Consider the following 21,459-nt stretch of genomic DNA (forward strand, 5'->3'; position numbering starts at 1 on the left):
TCTTGGTATTTCCAGCAGAGGGCGCTCTAGTAAAGGTAGAAAGAACAGCAGAGTGGTCCACTTTCTAGGGGAGAATCCAGAGAAAGTATATGCTGGTTGCCCACCCAGCTCCAAAATTCCTATACCTAAGGCACTTGGGGTAACATTCTGGGTGGAAGCCAGGAGGGATTTTAAAATGTGTTTATGTAGAAGGGGAAGACAGAGTGGAACTGGCCATAGAAATCGTTGGAGTTTTTGTAGCCCTTCCCAAGGCACCCCTTAGAACAGTCACCAAAAATAGGTAAAATATTTCCAGCAATTAAGACCTATTTTATTAATAATTACACACACACACTATATTATATCACTGGATCCTTCTATACTTTGGACATGCATTCAATACACTCATTTTAAGTACCTTTTATGGGCAGACAAGATATCAGATGCCGCGGAGACTTGAAACATGTAAATCCAGCCTCTGTCATCTAGTTCGTCTTCTAAAAGTGAGGTTTAGACAAATACACAACTTACCATATTCTGCACGTCAGAACATGGCCAATGCTATCAAAAAGTCACAAGTAGGTGACGGCTGAAAAGGAGAGCTCCTGTGAGGCTGAGGGGAGGGGCCACCAGCCATTACTCTCCGGCAGACTCCAGAGACCTACCCACGTCCTTTATCACAGACATCACAATGCCCTCGGAGGTGAGAATGGCTAAAATTCAGTACAGTTAGCCTTATAGAAGTTCCAGACTTAATACTAGGACCTTGTGTCTCTTTAATCCTCATGACAACCATATAAGGGACACACTATTATTCTTTTTGTTTTACATATATTTTTATTGATTTCAGGGAGGAAGGGAGTGGGAGAGAGAGATAGAAACATCAATGATGAGAGAGAATCATTGATCGGCTGCCTCCTGCACTCCGCCCACTGGGGATCGAGCCCGCAACCCAGGCATGTGCCCTTGACCGGAATCGAAACCAGGACCCTTCAGTCCTCAGGCCGATGCTCTATCCACTGAGCTAAACCAGTTAGGGCCACACTATTATTCTTTTTTTTTTTTTTTAATATATTTTATTGATTTTTTACAGAGAGGAAGGGAGAGAGATAGAGAGTTAGAAACATCGTTGAGAGAGAAACATCGATGAGCCGCCTCCTGCACATCCCCCACCGGGGATGTGCCCACAACCCAGGTACATGCCCTTGACCGGAATCGAACCTGGGACCTTTCAGTCCGCAGGCCGACGCTCTATCCACTGAGCCAAACCGGTTTCGGCCACACTATTATTCTTAAAGATGAAGAAACTGAGCTGAGGGCTGTGGTCACCTGTTAAATGTCATCATAGTCAGGTTTTGAACTTAAATCTAAGTCAGAAGCCCATGTGGCTCTTGTTACTCCATTCTGCTGCTCTCACGCGTAAAAAACACCTAGTCATTGTATTTTACTAAGAGACAATGTTCTGAAGGGAAATTGTTTAAGAGCCAAAGGAGCAAAGCCTTAGTAAACAGTAGAAGGAGGGGGATACGGGATTTGTATTAAGAGGGTCTGAGGACACATCCCAGAGGCACGCAGGCCTGTAATTTCTCCCTAGGTCTCTGACTTATCTGACTATACTTTTTCTCTCAGAAAAACCACTAGTTAGCAGACTTTTTAAAATGTTAATAACAGTAATTTTCAGCTGACCTTAAAGATTATCTAGGACCTTGGTACTGAAAGTCAAGTGTCCTCAAAGGAAAATGCTTGCCTGGCTGGTGTAGCTCAGTGTTTGAGGGTCGACCTATGAACCAGGGGGTCACATGCCCGGGTTTCAGGCTCGATTCCCAGTAGGGGGCGTACAGAGACAGGCAATGTATTTTTCTATCCTCCCTTTCTCTCTCAAAAAATCAATAAAAACGTATTTTTAAAAAAAGAAAATATTGTGTCTTTCTTCCTTAAATCCTGTAGATGGCGCCCATGCACTGGTTTCAATTAAAGGAACCCAGCAATGACCTTTAGGAATCAAAATAGACATTCAGTACACATCACAGGGAATAACACTGCCATTACTCAAAGTGAGAAGGAAAAAGACAAGCGGATTCTCAATTCGGTTATTGGAAATCTTTTTTTAAAAATTGACTTGGGAGAGAGAGAGAGGAAGGGGATCGGGGGAGAGAAAGAGAAAGAGGAAAACAGAGAGAGAAACCAATTTGATGTCCCACTTATTTATGATTCTTGATTCTTGTATGTGCCCTGACCGCAGAGCGAACCTGAGACCTTGGCATATTGGGATGATGCAGTCATCAACTGAGCGACCAGCCAGGACTACTGGAAATCTTCTAAATACGTTTGAAAAAACTCAGATATATGAACCTACGTTTTAACTGTAAATTTTATGGCACCTAAGTACAGACCAAGTATTTCCAATGGAAATTTAGCTTCAGGATTGAGATGTGCTCTAAGTGTAAAGTACACGCTGAGTCCTAGCTAGTTTGGCCCAGTGGGTAGAGCATTGGCCTGGGCGGACTAAAGGGTCCCACGTTCTATTCTGGCCAAGGGCACATGCCTGGGTTGTGGGCTCGATCCCCAGTAGGGGGCGTGCAGGAGACAGCCAATCAATGGTTCTCTCTCATCATTGATGTTTCTATCTCTCTCTCCCTCTCCCTTCCTCTCTGAAATCAATAAAATATTTTTTTAAACAGTTACTTTTTAAAAAATGCACACTGGCCCTGGCCAGTTTGGCTCACTGGATAGAGCCTCAGCCTGGAGACTAAAGGGTCCCAGGTTCAATTCCGGCCAAGGGCATGTACCTTGGTTGCAGGCACATCCCCAGTAGGGGGTGCGCAGGAGGCAGCTGATCGATGTTTCTCTCTCATCGATGTTTCTAACTCTCTATCCCTCTCCCTTCCTCTCTGTAAAAAATCAATAAAATATATATATTTTTTAAAATACACACTGAATTTCAAAAAAATAAATAAATAAAAATACACACTGAATTTCAAAGATTTCATATAAAATATGTAAATATCTCAATTTTATATTGATTACATATCAAAGTAATACCTTAAATCAATTGAGTTCAATAATTTATTAAAAATAATTTTACCTGCTTTTCACTTTTATTAATGGACCTACTAGAAAATGTAAAATTACATTTATGGCTTGTATTATTTATTACATCAGCCTGCTCCAAATTATTCCAAGTAGCTGCCAGTCTGCGAGTCTTTCCCATACAAATTTGTTCAGTTGAGTTTTCAGGTTCTAGTGTAGAACGTGATATTAATCCCCTTTACTTCGCTTTTTCTTGGATCTGATTTATTATTCCAGCCAAGAAATGCAGTCTTTTGGAATTTTGATCCCATATATTTGTAATCCCCTTCAACGTCATGTTGTCCACAAATCTGATAAGTAAACTTTATTTATACTCGTCCAAGTCTTTGGTTAAAATGTTGACAATGTCAAGGCTGAAGACATTAGAAATCACTTTTCATTTTAGAAACAACCCATTAATTAAGCATTGCCTTGGACGTTAGATGTACTTTTTGTAGCTAAATAATTCACCTAATTGTAACAGCATCTGGTTCTTATTGTATTGCCCCATCTGCTGCCAAAGAAAAAATGGGTGGAAAGGAGGTGGGGGCAACAGTAGCTCCGGATCAGTTAGGAAAGCTATAGTCCCCGTCAAGGCCTAGGGCTGGGGGTGAGGCGTCTAAGACTAAAATCTGAGAGAAGCAAGACTGCAGCCTGAGAGAGCCTACGGTCCCAAACGTGGGCTTTCTGACAACAGGGTGAGAAATGGCCCTGGGGCCTGAACGATGGAATGAAGTGTAAACCCGCCAGGAGGGAGGCAGGCACACCTGGTGGCAGTTCAGGGTGAGTCAGCCTTTCCTTTTAACTCTCAAGTCCCTTTATGTCCCCATCTTAGGGTCAGAGAATCTAAAGTCAGAGGAATCTTAGACACCCTTTTATTCAAACTTCTACTCTGCTTTATAACACATTCCTGCAAAATTGACAGCTCTGGCCATCTTGGTACTGCTAACACACCTCCACCAGCAGGGGGCTCGTTATTTCATTCAAAAAACTGAATTTAAGAAACTTAAATTAAGTGGAAATCTGGCTCCTTACAACTTCAGTTCACTGGTCTGACTTCTGAATAAACCTGATTCTTCTTCCACATGGCAGTTACAGTGACACTTTAAGGCAGTAAATGGCCCTCCTATCCTGTTCAGACCCAGAAGGTCCTAGCACTTTTAGTCACTCTGTGTTTGACATGGTTGGGACTTCACCTCCCAGGAGCCCTCCTCCGACACACTCTGGTGAACCTGTCACACCCCTCGGAAAGTGCAGTGCCCGGCACTGAGCACAGTACCCTCCCAGTGATGACCTCCCTTCCTCCTGACACCCCACTTCCTCTGGCATAGTCTGATGGGAGAAAGTCACATTATATTCTGACCCATTCAGAACTTGCAACCTATTAAGTTGCACACTGATTCTATGCAATGCTACTCATTGCATGTGTACTCCCATGCATCTATCTCAGACAATGCGAATCAATGCGACACATCCTTGCCTGGAATCCAGAAGGATCCTCAGAGTCCTTCTCAACACAATCTCCAGTTGGCACACAGATACATTACAGCCTATTTGACATCTAAGTGCCAAGTTAGCCCCCCCCCCACCCTATGCTGTACCTCTGCAGCCGTTTTTATCTGACAAATCAAAGGCTTTTACATTTGTCCTTGATTGAATTTATTGATATTAGATTTGGCCCATCACATCCAGTTTCATCATCTGCATTATATAGTGCTTAATAGGACATGTATGACTCCATCCAAATATTTCCCTTCATCTTATTTTTTAGTATTGCTCCCTAATGGTTACTGGAGATTATCTATTTTATTATCTGATGTATTTATTTATTTTAATATATTTTATTTATTTCAGAAAGGAAGGGAGCAGGAGAGAGAGAAACATCAATGATGAGAGAGAATCATTGATTGGCTGCCTCCTGCATGCCCCCTACTGGGGATCAAGCCCGCAACCTGGGCACGTGCCCTTGACCGGAATCAAACTCGGGACCCTTCAGTCCTCAGGCGGATGCTCTATCCACTGAGCCAAACAAGCTAGGACCTGCTATATTTATTGAATGGAGTTCTATATTCTGTTTAGTTTTAAAGTATTTCCATCTCCTATGAAATTAGCTGCTTTATAAATGTACTAGTAGCCCAGTGCAAGAAATTCGTGCCCAGCCTGCACCCTCTCCAATCTGGAACCCTTCAGGCCTAAACTGGCAGTCGGACATCCCTCTTGCAATCTAGGACTGCTGGCTCCTAACCGCTCACCTGCCTGCCTGCCTGATCACCCCTAACCACTCTGCTTGCCAGCCTGCTCGCCCCCAACTGCCCGCCCCTGCCGGCCTGATCGCCTACAACTGCCCTCCCCTCCTGGCCCAATCGCCCCTAACCGCCTCTGACTTGGCCCCGCCACCATGGCTTTGTCTGGAAAGACATCTGGAAGGTCTCCTGGTCTAATTAGCATATTACCCTTGTATTAGTATAGCTCAGTGGTAGGCAAACTGCGGCTCGAGAGCCACATGCGGCTCTTTGGCCCCTTGAGTGTGGCTCTTCCACAAAATACCGACTTCTGCGCATGGGCCACGAAGTTTTAATTGCAGTGTACGTGCGCGCCCGCACGTGGTATTTTGTGGAAGAGCCACACTCAAGGGGTCATGTGGCTCACGAGCCGCAGTTTGCCGACCACTGGTATAGCTAGAGGCCTGGTTCATGGGTGGGGGCCGGCTGGTCTGCCCTGAAGGAGGCCCCAGATCAGGGTGGGGGTTCCCTTGGGGGGCAGAGCCGGCCTGGGTGAGGGGCTTAGGGTGGTTTGCAGGCTGGCCACACCCCCATTGAGGTGAGGGTCCCTGCGGGGGACATGGCGGGCCTGGGCGAGGGGCTGAGGGCTGTTTTCAGGCTGGCCACACACCTTTTGTTTGTTTGTTTAAATATATCTTTATTGATTTCAGAGAGGAGGGGAGAGGGAGAGAGAGATAGAAACATCAGTGATGAGAGAGAATCATTGATGGGCTGCTTCATGCACGCCACCTCCTGGGGATCGAGCTCACAACCCAGGCATGTGCCCTGATCGGGAATCAAACCATGATCATGATCTCACGGTTCATAGGTCAACACTCAACCACTGAGCCATGCCAGCGGGCGGAGCACCAGACCTTTTGGGGAGTTGCATTTCAGTGCACTGAAGTCTTTGGTCCCTGAATCAGTATTTCAGTCTAATGGTGTCTTAGTGGCTAGAAATTCAGATTTTTACACACCCGGAGTAACCCCACTCTTACCGATCACTCTGTTACAGAGGGTCAGACCGCATTAAGGGGATCTTGAGTCACAGACCAGCCTCCCCATAGACATGCAAACCCACAGTCTAGGAAACAGATATGATTCACATAATTCCTTCACCTCTCCCTGTCCTTTATCCAGCCACCGTATTATTGGGGGACGTGACACTCGGCCAGACAGTCTATACTCTAATGGAAATTACCCAAAGACAACAGTGTGATGAAGTGGTTTGAGCATAGAAGCTGCGAAGAGAGATCCATTTTCCAATCCAACTAGGAGGTTAATGATTATGTGTCACTTTGGAAAATCATCACCTCTTCGTGGAGATGAAAACTAAGTCCAAATGCATGTTGCTTTGTGTTGGGTCAGAGCCTCTAACCTTTAAGGGGAGAGGTCAAGGCCTCATTCCCACCCTGCACTCCCACCCCTATGAAGGAGCTCCAATAAAGAACAAAATAGTGTCTACAAGGTACATAATTTGGAAACATTCATAGAGACTGGGACTTTCCAGGGAAGGAGAAACAGAACTCAGAAAGTCCTGCGCACACGAGCACACACACACACACACACACACCCCAACAAGTATAGGGAGGAGGGGTTTGGGGCCCCTCCAGATTGTGGGGTACTCTCCTCTAACAGGCCCAGCAGGGCTCCTAGGGGACCCAGGTTAGGGAAGGAAGGAAGCAAGCCCACAGCATGCAGATTGCAACTGGCTCTTCTATGGGCCTTAGCATGGGAGGAAGAAAGAAATTCTAAGATTCCCAAACCATCCTCCTCAGTTTATCAACAGGAGACACCTGGTAGGAATTTGGGGCACCTTGTAGCAGGAATAAAAACAGAGTAATTTGTCTTCATGGTCCTTTACCCCAGGAACCAACCATCTCCACAGGGGCTGAGAAGAGACTTGGACTGTGGGGATATGGAAACCCATCTTTGAAAATATTGAACATTCTAGACCCAGAAGGCACTAGAATATCTTGGCTCAGTCTCTTTTTCTTTTCATCGATTTTAGCAAGAGAAAGGAAGAGAGAGAAACACCAATCTGTTCCACTTATTTATGCATTCATTGGTTGATTCTTGTTTGTGCCCTGAACTAGCAACCTTGGCTTATGGGGGATGACCCTCTAACCCAGGGGTGGGCAAACTTTTTGACTCGAGGGCCACAATGGGTTCTTAAACTGGACCGGAGGGATGGAACAAAAGCATGGATGGAGTGTTTGTGTGAACTAATATAAATTCAAAGTAAACATCATTACATAAAAGGGTACGGTCTTTTTTTTTTTTAGTTTTATTCATTTCAAACGGGCTGGATGATCCGCCAGGGGGCCGTAGTTTGCCCACGGCTGCAGCCTAACCAATTGAGCTCCCCAGCCAGCGCTTGCCTCAGTCTTGTACCAACTGTGTGCCCTTGAGCCTCACCTCCCTCATCTATAAAGTGGGGATAGTGCTACTACCCACTCTCACAAAAGTGGAAAGAATTAAAAGGCTAGAAGCTCATAAAGAGTTTATCAGTAGGGAACTCAGTGCAAGGAGCCAGCTCCTAAAATATTACCATTGTGATTATAATGCGCTTTTCAAGATGAGGTTAGAACCCGGGGATTTGGTGTCTGCATAATCAGGACTTTAATTCATATTATAAATACCCACATGGAGCCTGAGAAAGGTGAGCATTAGCGGCTGGACACCCTGGGGCAGCCCCCAGGGAAAACAGTTAGTAACAGGACGCTTCTGGGTAAGGTCACAGCGGTTTCTACCTCCCCCCCCCCCCCCCCCAGCAGCTGCTCTGAACCTGGGAGAGAATGAGTACTAGGTGCCGGTGCTAGAAAAGAAAAAGTCACAAAATCCCTCACCTCCTGGTGCTTCTGTTCTAGTATGGAGAGAGAGAGAGATAGCAAACACATAAACATTACAACTGTTATACAGGAATGTGTCCTGAAGAAACAGGGAACCAGAGAAGGGAGTAGAGGGTGCTTCTGAGGTGGGACTTTAAATGGGCTAGACCAGTGGTCGGCAAACTCATTAGTCAACAGAGCCAAATATCAACAGCACAACGACTGAAATTTCTTTTGAGAACCAAATTTTTTAAACTAAAATTATATAGGCAGGTACATTGTTATTAACTTAATTAGGGTACTCCTAAGCTGGCCTTTGCTAAAAACGTCCTCAATCTGATTGAGGTACATTCGCTGAGGTCGACCCCTTCCAACTCTCCCATCCACACTTGTCTATCTGAAACAAGTATACAAGACGACTATCTGAAACAAGTATACAAGACGAGTGTGGACAGGAGAGTTGGAAGGGGTCGACCTCAGCAAACGTACCTCAAAACAATGTACCTCCCCCCGCACTGAGTATCCCGCAGCCCGCCTGCGCCGCGTCTCTCCTGTCACCCGACCAACCGACACCCCCCACTTCTTCTAACGCCACTTCTTCAAAATAGACTCACCCAGGCCGAAAACCGACTTCTGCACATGGGCCATGAAGTTTCAATCGCACTGTATGTGCGCGCCCGCACATGGTATTTTGTGGAAGAGCCACACTCAAGGGGCCAAAGAGCCGCATGTGGCTCACGAGCTGTGGTTTGCAGACCACTGGGCTAGAAGGTCTCCTCAGAGAGATGGCATTTGAGCCGAAAATTGACCCAAACGAGGAGCAAAACGGATATGTAGGAGACAAGAGCTCCATGCAGAGAAGTGCCAAGCGCAAAGGCCTTGACGCAGGGCCCTTGGCAGTCAGTCTCTGAGGACGCTGGGGAGGAGGTAGGCATAGGGGCTTGATAAAAAAAGGCACTAAACCACCCCACACCCGCACTGTGCGTGATCACCTTCTAACAAATGTGTTTTACTTAGGTAGCGTATTTCTTTTTCACCACCTTGCTCGCCAGAATGCAAGCTCCTACGGTGCAGGGATTTCATCTGTTTTCGTTCCTGATCCAGTTCTGCACAGAGCATAGAGCACACTCCTTGGGGAATGAAGGAGTGACATGTAGGCCAAAATAAAGCTGCAGGATTTGTTCCAGGGGCAATGGGACTTTGAGGAGACTTTGAGCAGGAAAATGGCATGGTCAAATTTATGTTTCTGATTGCTTAGCTACTGTGAGAAAAAAGAAAAAGAACAAAACTGAATGAATGATTGGATGGATGGATGGATGGATGGATGGATGGATGACTGAATGAGTCCCAGAATCCACAGCACTGGATTTTCAGGTGCCATTCAAACAGGAAGCTGCTCTGCTAATATTCGAGAGTTGAGCAGTGTCCTCTCAGCATCCCACCCCCACTCCATGGCTCAGAGGGACCCTGGGAGAAATCCCCCCAGGAAAAGGCAGGGAACTTCCAAATGCTTGCAAACCTCACCTCTTCAGTACTCTGAGCACCGCAGGGAGAGGCTGCGTGCTTCTGCGGTTGGTCCTGGACCAGAAACTGGAAATTTGCAGAGAAGCCAGAAAAGATCCAGGGCAGCCAATGGGATCTGGGATGGACTGACTGAGAGACCTTTCCATGCCCAGCTGGGGATCCCACCAGCTTCCTCATGTCCTTCTGGCCCATGTTCCAGAAGACAGAGGTTTCAGAAGACAGAGGTCTCACTCCATGATGTACCCAGCCATCCCAAATTAACCTTTTTGATGTGATTGTTGTGCCCAGATTTCAAGATCCCCAAAAGACCACACCAGGGAGCCAGCCAGTCCGATGCCAAAGCAGAGGGTCCTTTATTTGAGCTAGCTCGACTCCCCCTCCTGGCCGACGCAGCGACAGGAAGCAGAGTGAGTCCACCGTGGGAAAAACAGGGTTTTAATAGGGGGTGGAGTGAGGGGAGAGGAGCTGACTGTGGGCCCTGCCGATTGGCCAGGCGCAAGTCGGGTCTTGTTACACAGGATGTGGTCATCTCTATGGCACGCACGTCCCTTGATTGTCATTGGTTAGTTTAAAGAAATCCCGGGCGTGGCCAGCAGAGGCCTGAGCTTCCAGAAGAAGGTACTTTCCTGAGCACATGGCGGCTGCCCCAACATGGAGGGTACGGGGCAAGATAGAGGGCATAGCCCTCGCCCTTTCAGTGATAAGGTCCTGAATTAAAGAACCTCTTTGGGTATTGATGAAGTTAACAACCTCATAGGGAGGAGACTTCTTGACAATTTCTGTCCAGATTCATATATATCAATTATTGCTTCTTTGAGAGAGAGGAAGGGAGAGGGAGAAAGAGAGAAACATAGATGTGAGAGAGAAGCATTGATCGGCTGTCTTCTGTATGCTCTCCACCAGGGGTCGAGCCTAACCTGGGCATGTGCCCTGACCAGGAGTTGAACCAGCGACTTTTTGGTGGTGCATGAGACAATGCCCAACCACCTAGCCACACCAGCCAGGGATGGACATTTCATTTTAAAAAACATACAATGACTGTCCACCTCATTCCATAAAGGTTGGGCTAATCAAACGAGCATAAATGTTCACCTAGACAGAAAGAAACTGGCGACGTTCCTCCTCTTCAAAACGTACCTGGAGTCTGTCTTTGCCTCGTAGCTTCTAGTTTCCTCTGTGGCTTCTACAATCCTATGCAAGTGGTATTTTACATTTCCTAGCACCTTTTAAAAGCTTGAAGTTTGGTAAATTAGTATCGTCTTTTCTCCTTTGGAAAAGAAATTGCAGGCTTGCCTTTTACCTAAATCATTTTATGGGCCATTAATTGAATAGATAATGTTTCTCAGCCAAGACTGAAGGGTCATTTACCATTTTCCACTTGACAACGACCCCTGATCACAAGAGAGCAATCGGAGAGGTGTCACCAGCTGGACAGCACGGACCTGGCTGGATTCAGAAGCTACATGCTTCAGCCCCTTCGTCTGCGCTTGCACATGAGAGAAGTGAGATGACTACCTATATTTTCACTATAGTGACTCTTTGTTTTCCTTGGAAATTCTGAATATCAAAAGTCTACTGGGATGATAGCTTGGTTTTTAAAAAGCAGAGGCTATATTTTGTTCTTTAATGTTCAAGAAATAGCCCTGCTGGGTAGCTCCATTGGTTAGAGCATTCTCCCCAGAAGCCAAGTTTTCGGGTTTGATCCCCAGTCAGGGCACATACAAGAATCCACAAATGACTGTATAAATAAGTGGAACAACAAATTGATATCTCTTTCTCTCTCTCTCTCTCTCTCTCTCTCTCTCTCTCTCTCTCTCTCTCTCTTTCTCTCTCTCATCAATGAATTTTAAAAGACGCCAGGGTTTTTCACTGCTTTACTAACTAGGATCAAAGAAAGGAGTACCTGGGTCTCTTAGAAAACACTCTGCAAGTGACTAGAATTAACGGAGGAATAAAATAGATTCTCCTTTGAAATTATGTCAAACAGAAAGAAAGGCGTTTTAGTCAGAATGCTGAGCCCTTGGAGCAAAATACAGCTCCATAGGCAATCACCCCCAGCACCCCTTCCCTTCCCGCCCCCCAGGAACCTAATTTAATTGTCTGATGAGACCATGCTTCAAGATACCAAGTCATGAACGGAGCTCCCCAGAATAAAGAGTGGGGTGTGGAGCTTTCCTGGAAGAGAGATTGAAATAATTTCAAGTCACCTGAACTAGCTCACCTGAGACTTACTTAACTTCCCACCAGGGAGGTGAGCACTTCTCTTCAGAGTCAGGGTGTGGTCTTAGGGAAAGTTCCTATCTACTTGTTTAGAGAAGGAGGATTAAAGGCAGTCCTTTGTGCTTGGCTCAGTGATTGAGCTTTGACCTATGAACCAGGAAGTCATGGTTCGATTCCTGGTCAGGGCACATGCAGGCTTAATCCCCAGTGTGGGGGTGTGCAGGAGGTAGGAATCAAACCTGGGACCTTTCAGTTCGCAGGCCAACACTCTACCCACTGAGCCAAACTGGCTAGGGCTAATATATATATATATATTTTAAATATATTTTATTGATTTTTTACAGAGAGGAAGGGAGAGGGATAGAGAGTTAGAAACATCAATGAGAGGAAACATCGATCAGCTGCCTCCTGCACACTCCCCACTGGGTATGTGCCCGCAACCCAGGTACATGCCCTTGACCGGAATCGATCCCAGGACCCTTCAGTCCGCAGGCCGACACTCTATCCACTGAGCCAAACCGGTTAGGGCAGGGCAAAAATATATTTTTTAAAAAATAAAATAAATAAAGGAAGTTTGAGGTTTGATATCCAGGGCAAAAATCTCAGCCAGATTTTAAGATTTTACACTTGCTTTTAACTGGTCTGTGTTTTCTCTTAGGGATTTCAAACCCAGCGGTAGAGACTGAAGGATACAGCAAACCCATTGGAGAAGGGAGAGGCCGAAAGCTTGTTATGGGTGGAAGTGTGTGTTCCACAAAGCTGTGGTGAAGTGCTCACCTTCCCTCACCTATGAATGAGGCCTTGTATGGAAGTAAGTTAAGGTGATGTCATTAGAGAGGTCCCTACTCCAATGTGACTGATGTCCTTATAGAGGGAAGACCTCCATGTGAGACAGAAGCAGAGATGGGAGTTAAGCCAAGGAGCTGGGGCTACCAGAAGCTGGAAAAGACGAGAAAGGCTCCTCCCCTAGACAGCAAGTCCTGCCAACATCTTGATTTCAGACGTGTAGCCTCCAGAACTGTGAGAAAGAAGGTTTCTGTTGTTTTAAGCCCCACAGTTTGTGGGACTTGGTTACAGCAGCCCTAGAAAGCTAACACAGAGCTCCATACCTAGAAATCACGCCCAACAACACAGGTTCACGTAACTTTTTTTCATATTTATTAGGAGGATCATTGAGCTAAGGATGTTTTCTTAAAGAAAGGATCACCTGTCATCCTTTCAGATTTCCCTACGTGTTTATGGACTTTTAAATCATAACCTTCGTTAATTAAATTGTCTCTGGCTGGAAGGTTGTCCTTTCAGTACACAAGCATTTCTAACCCCTACCCTCCATCTTAGCCCAATTTTGTTCAGAAGTTCCTGACTCAGATTCCTGCCAACAAATTAAATTCAGGAGTAATGTATCATGATACGAGGAAAGTGAGTGGACTCTGCATTAACTTTCTCTTTGAAGACAATGTTGCTAGGGGACAATGGCCCAGTGGCTTCAGAAGCTCATTAGGCTTTTCAAAATTCCCCTGTGCTTCCTAGAAAGTCATTAAAATGTTGCAGCCATTCCCTCCAGGAGCCAGGGAGGGTCTGTGAACCAGCCTGCTGCCTTATCAGCTCTTTGAAATGAAACACGACAGAGCTCTGCAGCTCCCACAGGTGAATACAGCATCACAGGCGTGACTGCCTATCCATGTCTTCTGTGTCTCCTGCCTCTTTAAGGCAGTGGACAAACCGAAAAGAGTGAGTGCAAAAGGCATGAAGCACCTGCCTGATGAGATACCTGATGAGTTCACTGCAGGAGTCACTGAAATTAGTTGACTAATAGTCTTTGTATTCCATGTAGTTGGTGAGAAGAAAAATAGGGTGGAAGCATAAATTCAAACACAATCAGCGTGGAGAAGGTGTTAGAGAGAAGTACAGAACCCAAGAAATTCATTATTCTGTACACATTTGCACAAAACACACACACACACAAAACATGAAAACAGTGCTACATTTACTTGTAATGTTAACAAAGGCCACAAATTGACAGTTCACAAAAAGGGCAGAAAACATGTGAAAAGATGTTCAATTATATTCATAAGATGAGGAAGACTATATATATTAAACCTCCATGAAGATATAATTTTTCATCAGATGGGCAAAAATTCAAAATTATGATAGCACTAGAGGCCGGGTGCACGGGATTCGTGCATTGGTGGGGGGTGTGGCCTGCGGGGATTGGCCTGCTGTGGGAGCGCCACTCATCCCATCAGCTGAGCAGCACTCCCACTGTGGGAGCGCACTGACCACCAGGATGCAGCTCTTGCGTTGAGCATCTGCCCCCTGGTGGTCAGTGCACGTCATAGCGACTGATCGACCGGTCGTTCTGGTTGTTCCACCATTTGCTCACTGGGCTTTTATTATATAGGATATATTCTGTGGGTGCAAATATAGGGTCAGTACAACCCCAGTGGAGGTCAATTTGGCAACATATATTAAATGAAAAGTGCATTTACCTTTTGACCTGGCAATCCTACTTTGGGGGATTTATCCTGATATGCTTACATATGTTCTGAATATACATTATTCATATCTGCATTATTTATAATAGCAAAAGATGACAATCCAAGTGCTCATCTATAGGAAACTTGTTAAATTAACTATGGCACATTCACAAAATGAAGAATGGGAAAGCTTTATATGTACAGTTGTAGAAAAATCTTCTTTTTTAATCTTCATTGCTGAAAGTATTACATATATCCCCTCTTTCCCCCCATTGACCCCTTCTAGCCCTTATCCCACCATACCCCCGCTGCAGGCCTTCACCACACTACTGTCTACATCCAGTCCATGGGTTATGCATATATGCATACAAGCTCTTGGGTTCATCTCCTCCCACCCACCCCGCCTTCCCTCTGAGATGTGACAGATGTACATTACTTTTTTTAAGTGAAAAACAATTAAAATGTGGTATTAAAATACTTGCACAAATTCTTTGATACTCCTCCCTGCAAGAAGTGGAGCCAATGCTCCTCCCCTCCAGTGTGGGCGTGAAGAGAATACGAGCAGGCGTGATGGTGTGTGACAGTGGGGACGAGGCCACAAAAGGCACTACTGCTTCCTCCTTGCTCTTTCTTTTGAATCATGAGCTCAGGGGATCCTGGTTGCTATGTTATAAGGCAGGGGTGGGCAAACTTTTTGACTGGAGGGCCACAATGGGTTCTTAAACTGGACCGGAGGGCCGGAATAAAAGCATGGATGGAGTGTTTGTGTGAACTAATATAAATTCAAAGTAAACATCATTACATAAAAGGGTACGGTCTTTTTTTTTTTTTAGTTTTATTCATTTCAAACGGGCCGGATCTGGCCGGCGGGCCATAGTTTGCCCAAGGCTATTATAAGGACACTCTGTCCCATGTGGAGGGGAACTGAGGCCACTTGCCAATACTCATGTGAGTGAGCCATCTGCCTAGAGGTAGAGCCTCTATCCACTGTCTAGCGTTCAGATGACTGCAGCCCTGGCCAAGAGTTTGACAGAAACCTCATGTGAGTCTGTGAGCCAAACCACTCAGCCAAGTCAAACCTGGATTCAGGACTCTCAGAAACTGTGTAAGATAATACATGTTTGTTGCTTTGAGATGCTAAGTTTGGGAGTAATTTGTTATGCAGCAGTAGCTAACTAATGCAACAGTATTTATAGCAGTTTATTTCTTTGTAATAAAGAAAAATAATATATATATTTGTATTTATTACTTTTGCAATAAAGAACATGGGAACAGTATCTGAGGATTAACAAATGGTTACCTGTATAAGAGATCTACACAATGGAAAACTGAACGGATGGTAATAGGGAAGAAAAAACTTCTCACGTTATCCCTTTTTATAAACCTCTTCTATTTTTAAATTAAGTTCATACATATTTACATATTTTAAAAATAGCTCCTTTTCAAAAAGTAAATTCTTTTTTTTTTTTTTAATATATTTTATTGATTTTTTACAGAGAAGAAGGGAGAGGGACAGAGAGTTAGAAACATCGATGAGAGAGATCGATCAGCTGCCTCCTGCACGCCCCCCACTGGGGATGTGCCCGCAACCAGGGTATATGCCCTTGACCGGAATCGAACCCGGGACCCTTGAGTCCGCAGGCCGACGCTCTATCCACTGAGCCAAACCGGTTCGGCAAAAAAAGTAAATTCTTTAACAATGACTGCTATGGCCCAGCTGGTGTGGCTCAGTTGTTGAATATCGACCCATGAACCAAGAGGTCACCAGTTCAATTCCTTGTCAGGGCACATGCCCAGGTTTCAGGCTCCATCCCCTGTAGGGGTATGTGTGGAAGGCAACGAATCAATGTATCTCTCTCACATGGATGTTTCACTCTTTCTCTCCCTTCCTCCCTTTCTAAAAATCAATTTTTTAAAAAATAATCTTTTTCTCCTCAATACGTGCTTAGGATTGAGAGTGAAATGTGGCTTTTCCAGGTAGCTGGACTTATAATATCTAAATTCAGAAGCTGAGGTACCCATTTTGTAGCCTGCTGTATGAACAGAAGTCAAAGAAAGAGGCTGTGGCGAGGGGGAAATGATTGAAGCAGGGACCCATGGGAAATATGGATAGGAGAGAAGTGAAGACAGCTTGAGTATGTTCAGGTCCCTCAGCTTCCATAACACTTACCTGTTTCCTTACAATAAATTCTAGCTTGAACCAGTGTCTGCACTTGTAGTCAAAAGACTCTTAGCCAATACACTAGTATAAATTCTGTCAATAAAACTACTAAGGCCAGAAACATAGAACTGTCTCTCTCTTTTACTTCTTCCCTTTCTATAATTTACATCTTTTATGTATTTATTATTTTAAAATAGATTTTTAGAGAGAGAAATATTGACTTGTTGTTCCACTTATTTATACATTTATCAGTTGCTTTTTGTATGTTCCCTGACCAGAGATTGAACCCACAACCTTGCAGTATCGGGATGACACTTTAACCAAATGAGCTACCCAGCCAGAGTGGGGTGAATTTCACCTTTTATTAATTCAAGGATCTTATTTGAACCCTGGCCTGTGTGGCTCAGTTGGTTGAATGTCATCCTATGCACTGAAAGTTTGCTGTTTTGATTCCTGGTCAGGCACATGCGTAGGTTGTGGGCTAAATCTCTAGTGAAGGGCATGCAGGAGGCAGCAGATCTATGTTGCACTCTCACACTGATGTTTTTCTCTTCTCATTTCCTCTCTCTAATAAATTTTTTTTAAAGTATGCAACCTGCCAGTGTAGCTCGGTGATTGAGCATGGACCCCTGAACCAGGAGATCAGGGTTCGATTCCCAGTGAGGGCACATGACGGGGTTGTGGGGTCAATTCCCAGTGGGGAGCGTGCAGGAGGCAGCTGATCAATGATTCTTTCTCATCATTGATGTCTCTATTCCTCTCCCTTCCTCTCTCAAATAAATAAAAATATTTTTTAAAATAATAAAATAAGAGTATGCATTGGACATAATAGGTTTGGATCTACTGGAACTACAGAATCACCGGTGGTAGTAGAAAGCACAGAGGATGAATTCACTCAGGAATGGCATGTAAAGAGAAAATAAAGGCTAAGGAACTACCAAACCATGACCTTATGCAGTATGTGGCCAGTACTGGAGCCTGACGCACTGGGCTCTATCCCAGCTCTGCCACAAAACAGAATTGTGAGGATAAAATAAGAACAGGCATCTAAAGAACCCATGCCCTACCCTAGCTGGTTTGGTTCAGTAGATAAGCATCAGCCCTCGGACTGAAGGGTCCTGGGTTCGATTCCAGTCAAAGACACAGACCTCAGTTACAGGCTTGATCCCATCCAGGCCATGCAGAAGGCAACCAATTGATGTGTCTCTCTCACATTGATGTTTCTCTCTAAAAATCAATGGAGAAATATCCTGGGGTGAGGATTAACAACAACAACAACAAAACTCATGCCATGCCTGTCCCCAAGCAAATACCCAATAAATGTTATTTATTATCTATACGGGAAAACACCTCAACATTTTCACAAGTTTATGAATATGTAAATATAACTTTCATATCTAACAATATATATTAAATAATAATAAGACGACAACCACAAAAAAACGAAGATGATTACAACAAAGAGGAGGAGGAGGAGCGGGGAGGAAAACTGGAGTTTACTTCTATTAAGCTAGATTTTCAGAGTACTGGGTGTTCTGCATTAGTTTCTTCAATCCGTGTAGCATTTCTTTCATACGATAGTATATGTATTATCCCCATTTTACAGGTGTAAAAACTGAAGCATTGAGAGGATGATTTACTTGCTCAAGGTGGTACATTCATTGTAAGCATGAAGCGGGGTGGGAATGAAGAAGGAAGGCTTGGCCCAGAACAGAGCTTGGAAAGGCATCACCACGCCTGCTTTCTGTTCCACACCCCCACACCCACTAGAAAATGTCTATGCATGTACAATGTCATTGAGATGACTCTATCTAACAACGTACATAGGAGTTAAAATCACCACCCATAGTCCTAGCTGCGAAGATTGCCAAAGGGGCCGTAAGTAGAAGGTAGACTTCTAGAAATTTTGTCTTGTAAATTTGACATTAGTTGATGTTTATCTTGCCTCTTTAGGTAAAGTAACAAAAAGATGAATTACGAATGATTAGGCTATATCTGCCCCACCATAGTTGCATTCAGGAGTAGAAAAGTGACTGGTATGTATTAACATTATAAGAAGAATAAATTTACAATCCCACACAATTTCTATTTTTTTTTAATTAATTGCTTTATTACTTGAATGGCTAGTAATGTAAGTTAAAGATTTTTTTTAAATGCTTCTTTTTCTTGCATATTTATTTGCATTTTTAAATTTACTTAACAAAAGATTGTCTCATTTGCATGGCTCAACCTTGAATGCAAAGCCTATAGAATATACTGGAAAGTAGACAATAGCCCCGCAGGGTTAAGGTATTAGAGTGTGACTATCTTTCATTGTTTAAAAGATGGGCTAAGTGCTTCGTTTTAACCTAAATAGAGACCCCACTAGCAGAAAGAACCAAAGTCCGTCACGAAAGCAGGCAACATCTTTACACAACAACGAGACCAGAAACTCTGATTAGCCAGCCCTCAATGTTTTAAAAATTTGCCCCCGCAAATAATAATAACAATCTGTGTCCCTCATTGCTAACCGCATTGCAGCAACTGCAATTACTTTTACACAAACTAATTAGGTTTATCAGGTCATGGTGTTTGGGCTGGTCTTTCCTAAAGAAACACGCAAGTTTGATCTGTAGATTATTAACCAAGTGGTTTTATATGCCAGAAAGTCCATTCTGACCTTTTTATTTTTTCATGAGACACTCATCAATGAATGGATTCATAGAACCACAAAGGAAAAGGGAAACATTTGTGAGCAATAACTTATCCTCTAAAAGAATGATTAACTGACAGGTCCTATTGAATGCCAAAATCTAACCTCAAATTTTATTCTTAAACTGAAGCAGCTTGGTGAAGTAGTTATAAAATAAACATTTTTATAAGTCTACAGAGAGAGAAAGCCTGGAAAAGTGTGCCATGAACTTGAGTCGGGGATTATGATTCTTAATTAACTATCTAGGAAACTTAGTAAATTTTAGTCTTATTCCTAATGTAGTATTGTTTTCTGATTAAAAAGGAAAAGCTACTGGTAATGAGATTTTTAAAATATTGGGAAGGTAAGATATTTCATATGTACTTCTGTAATATTTAAGTTTTGTATGATGAGCACACAATACTTCTGCAATCATACAAAACGAGAATGTTTTTAATTTAAAAAATATTTAACAAAATGTTGACCTTCACTATTTTTTTTTCAAGAAAGAAAAAGAGCCTGGCCAGTGTTGCTCAATGGTTGAGCATCTACCTATGAATCAGGAGGTAATGGTTTGAATCCCAGTGGGGCACATGCCCTGGTTATGGGCTCAATCCTCAGTAAGGGGCGTGCAGGAGGCAGCCAATCAATGATTCTCTCTCATCAATTTTGTTTCTCTCTCTCTCTCCCTCAATCTTTCTCTCTGAAATCAATAAAAATATTTTTTTATTTAAAAAAAAGAAAACAGAAGTTTGACTACATTCTTTTCCCTTTCATTCTGATTGCCTTTGCCTAGTTACTTGTAAGTTTAATTTACATCTAATTTCCTGTTTGACTACTCATTATATTTACATAAAGACTTTAGAAAAGAACTGAAAAACACAGTTCAATTTGTGCCATCAGTTAAGATGAATATCCAATTCTTATTTTCCTCCCTCTGTAAAGAATTTAAACTTCTCTGCCTAAAGATAAGACCCTGAAAAAAAAATTTGCTTTTTTCCCCTTCTGTCAAATTACTTTCTTCATGTTACATTTACACACTTTATACCGTGAAGCAATAATTAACATTTTCCACAAATACCCCTTCCCTTCTCTTGCCCGACAACCTGAGTTGTCATTCTGACCTTTCTCAGAGATCTGTGGAAACAAATGGAAATGTTTGTCTGTAAGTGCATCCTAGGCTACTCTAAGTTCTCTGGCTGATATCTTTTTTTGTCTTATTTTAGCTGGGGCTTTTTTTTAAATTTGTCAATCCTAAATTCTTTGGCTGATGTTTATATTGCAAGAAGCCAGACACAGAAAGTGGAATCGTAATAATACACTGAAACTGTAGGCTTCCACAAATAAACAGCGGACAAGCGTTAGCAACTTGTTTCCAGCCTGCATTTCTCTCCATAAAGTGATTTTAATTGCTTGCTTGCTTGCTTGCGTGCACACACACACACACACACACACACACACACACACACACACAGCAATGCTAGAGGAAATGAGTGTTTTGTCCCTTGCCAGAAGAAAGCTAAGAGGTAATGAGTTTTATTAACTCATAATGTCTGCAAAGTAGCACAGCATCAAAGTATCGGATCTCTTTTTAGTCCTCCCTGAAGACCTACTTACAGGAGCAAGGGCATCGATGCCTAATTGATCAGAAAAAGGCCGGCAGATGCATTCTGCTTCCAGTCACTAGCTGGGTTCTTGCACCATTTCCACAGCATGCGATGGACCCACAGACACACGCACTGCACTGCACCGGAATCAGCTGGACCTGCCCCCGGAATCAGCCAGACCTGCCCCCGAGGTGTGTTCAAAACTCTTGTGTTTGGAATCCGAACACTTTTACAAGAGTCATGAGGTTGGCTCTGCAGCCAGGACACAAAAACTTCCTAAGTCATGTCTGATCATTTGCAATGAAAAAAAGAATTGAAATCAAACACAGCTTTGAAAACAAAAGAATAAGACACTGATCTATGTGTCAGTCATTCTAATGCTTGAGAAAAGCAGAATCAGACTCTTTCGTGGACTTGCTCAGGTCTGCAGGTGGGGTATTTTGTTAAGTTTGGCCAGTCTCATCTCGGACACAGAGGATGCAAGCTATCGGTCATGGGAAAGTCCCTTCATTGGTAGTAACTCAGTTTCAAATGGACTAGAATCCGTGGTTGTCAGGGTGGGTTCCCAGACGTGTTGCAGCATTTGGTTAGGAATGCAAATTCTAAGGCCCCACCCCAGACTTACTGAAACTGGCACTCTGGGGGTGGCGCCCAGCAAT

This window comes from Myotis myotis, unplaced genomic scaffold (assembly GCF_014108235.1).
Source record: "Myotis myotis isolate mMyoMyo1 unplaced genomic scaffold, mMyoMyo1.p scaffold_m19_p_16, whole genome shotgun sequence".
In the NCBI taxonomy this organism is placed as follows: Eukaryota; Metazoa; Chordata; class Mammalia; order Chiroptera; family Vespertilionidae; genus Myotis; species Myotis myotis.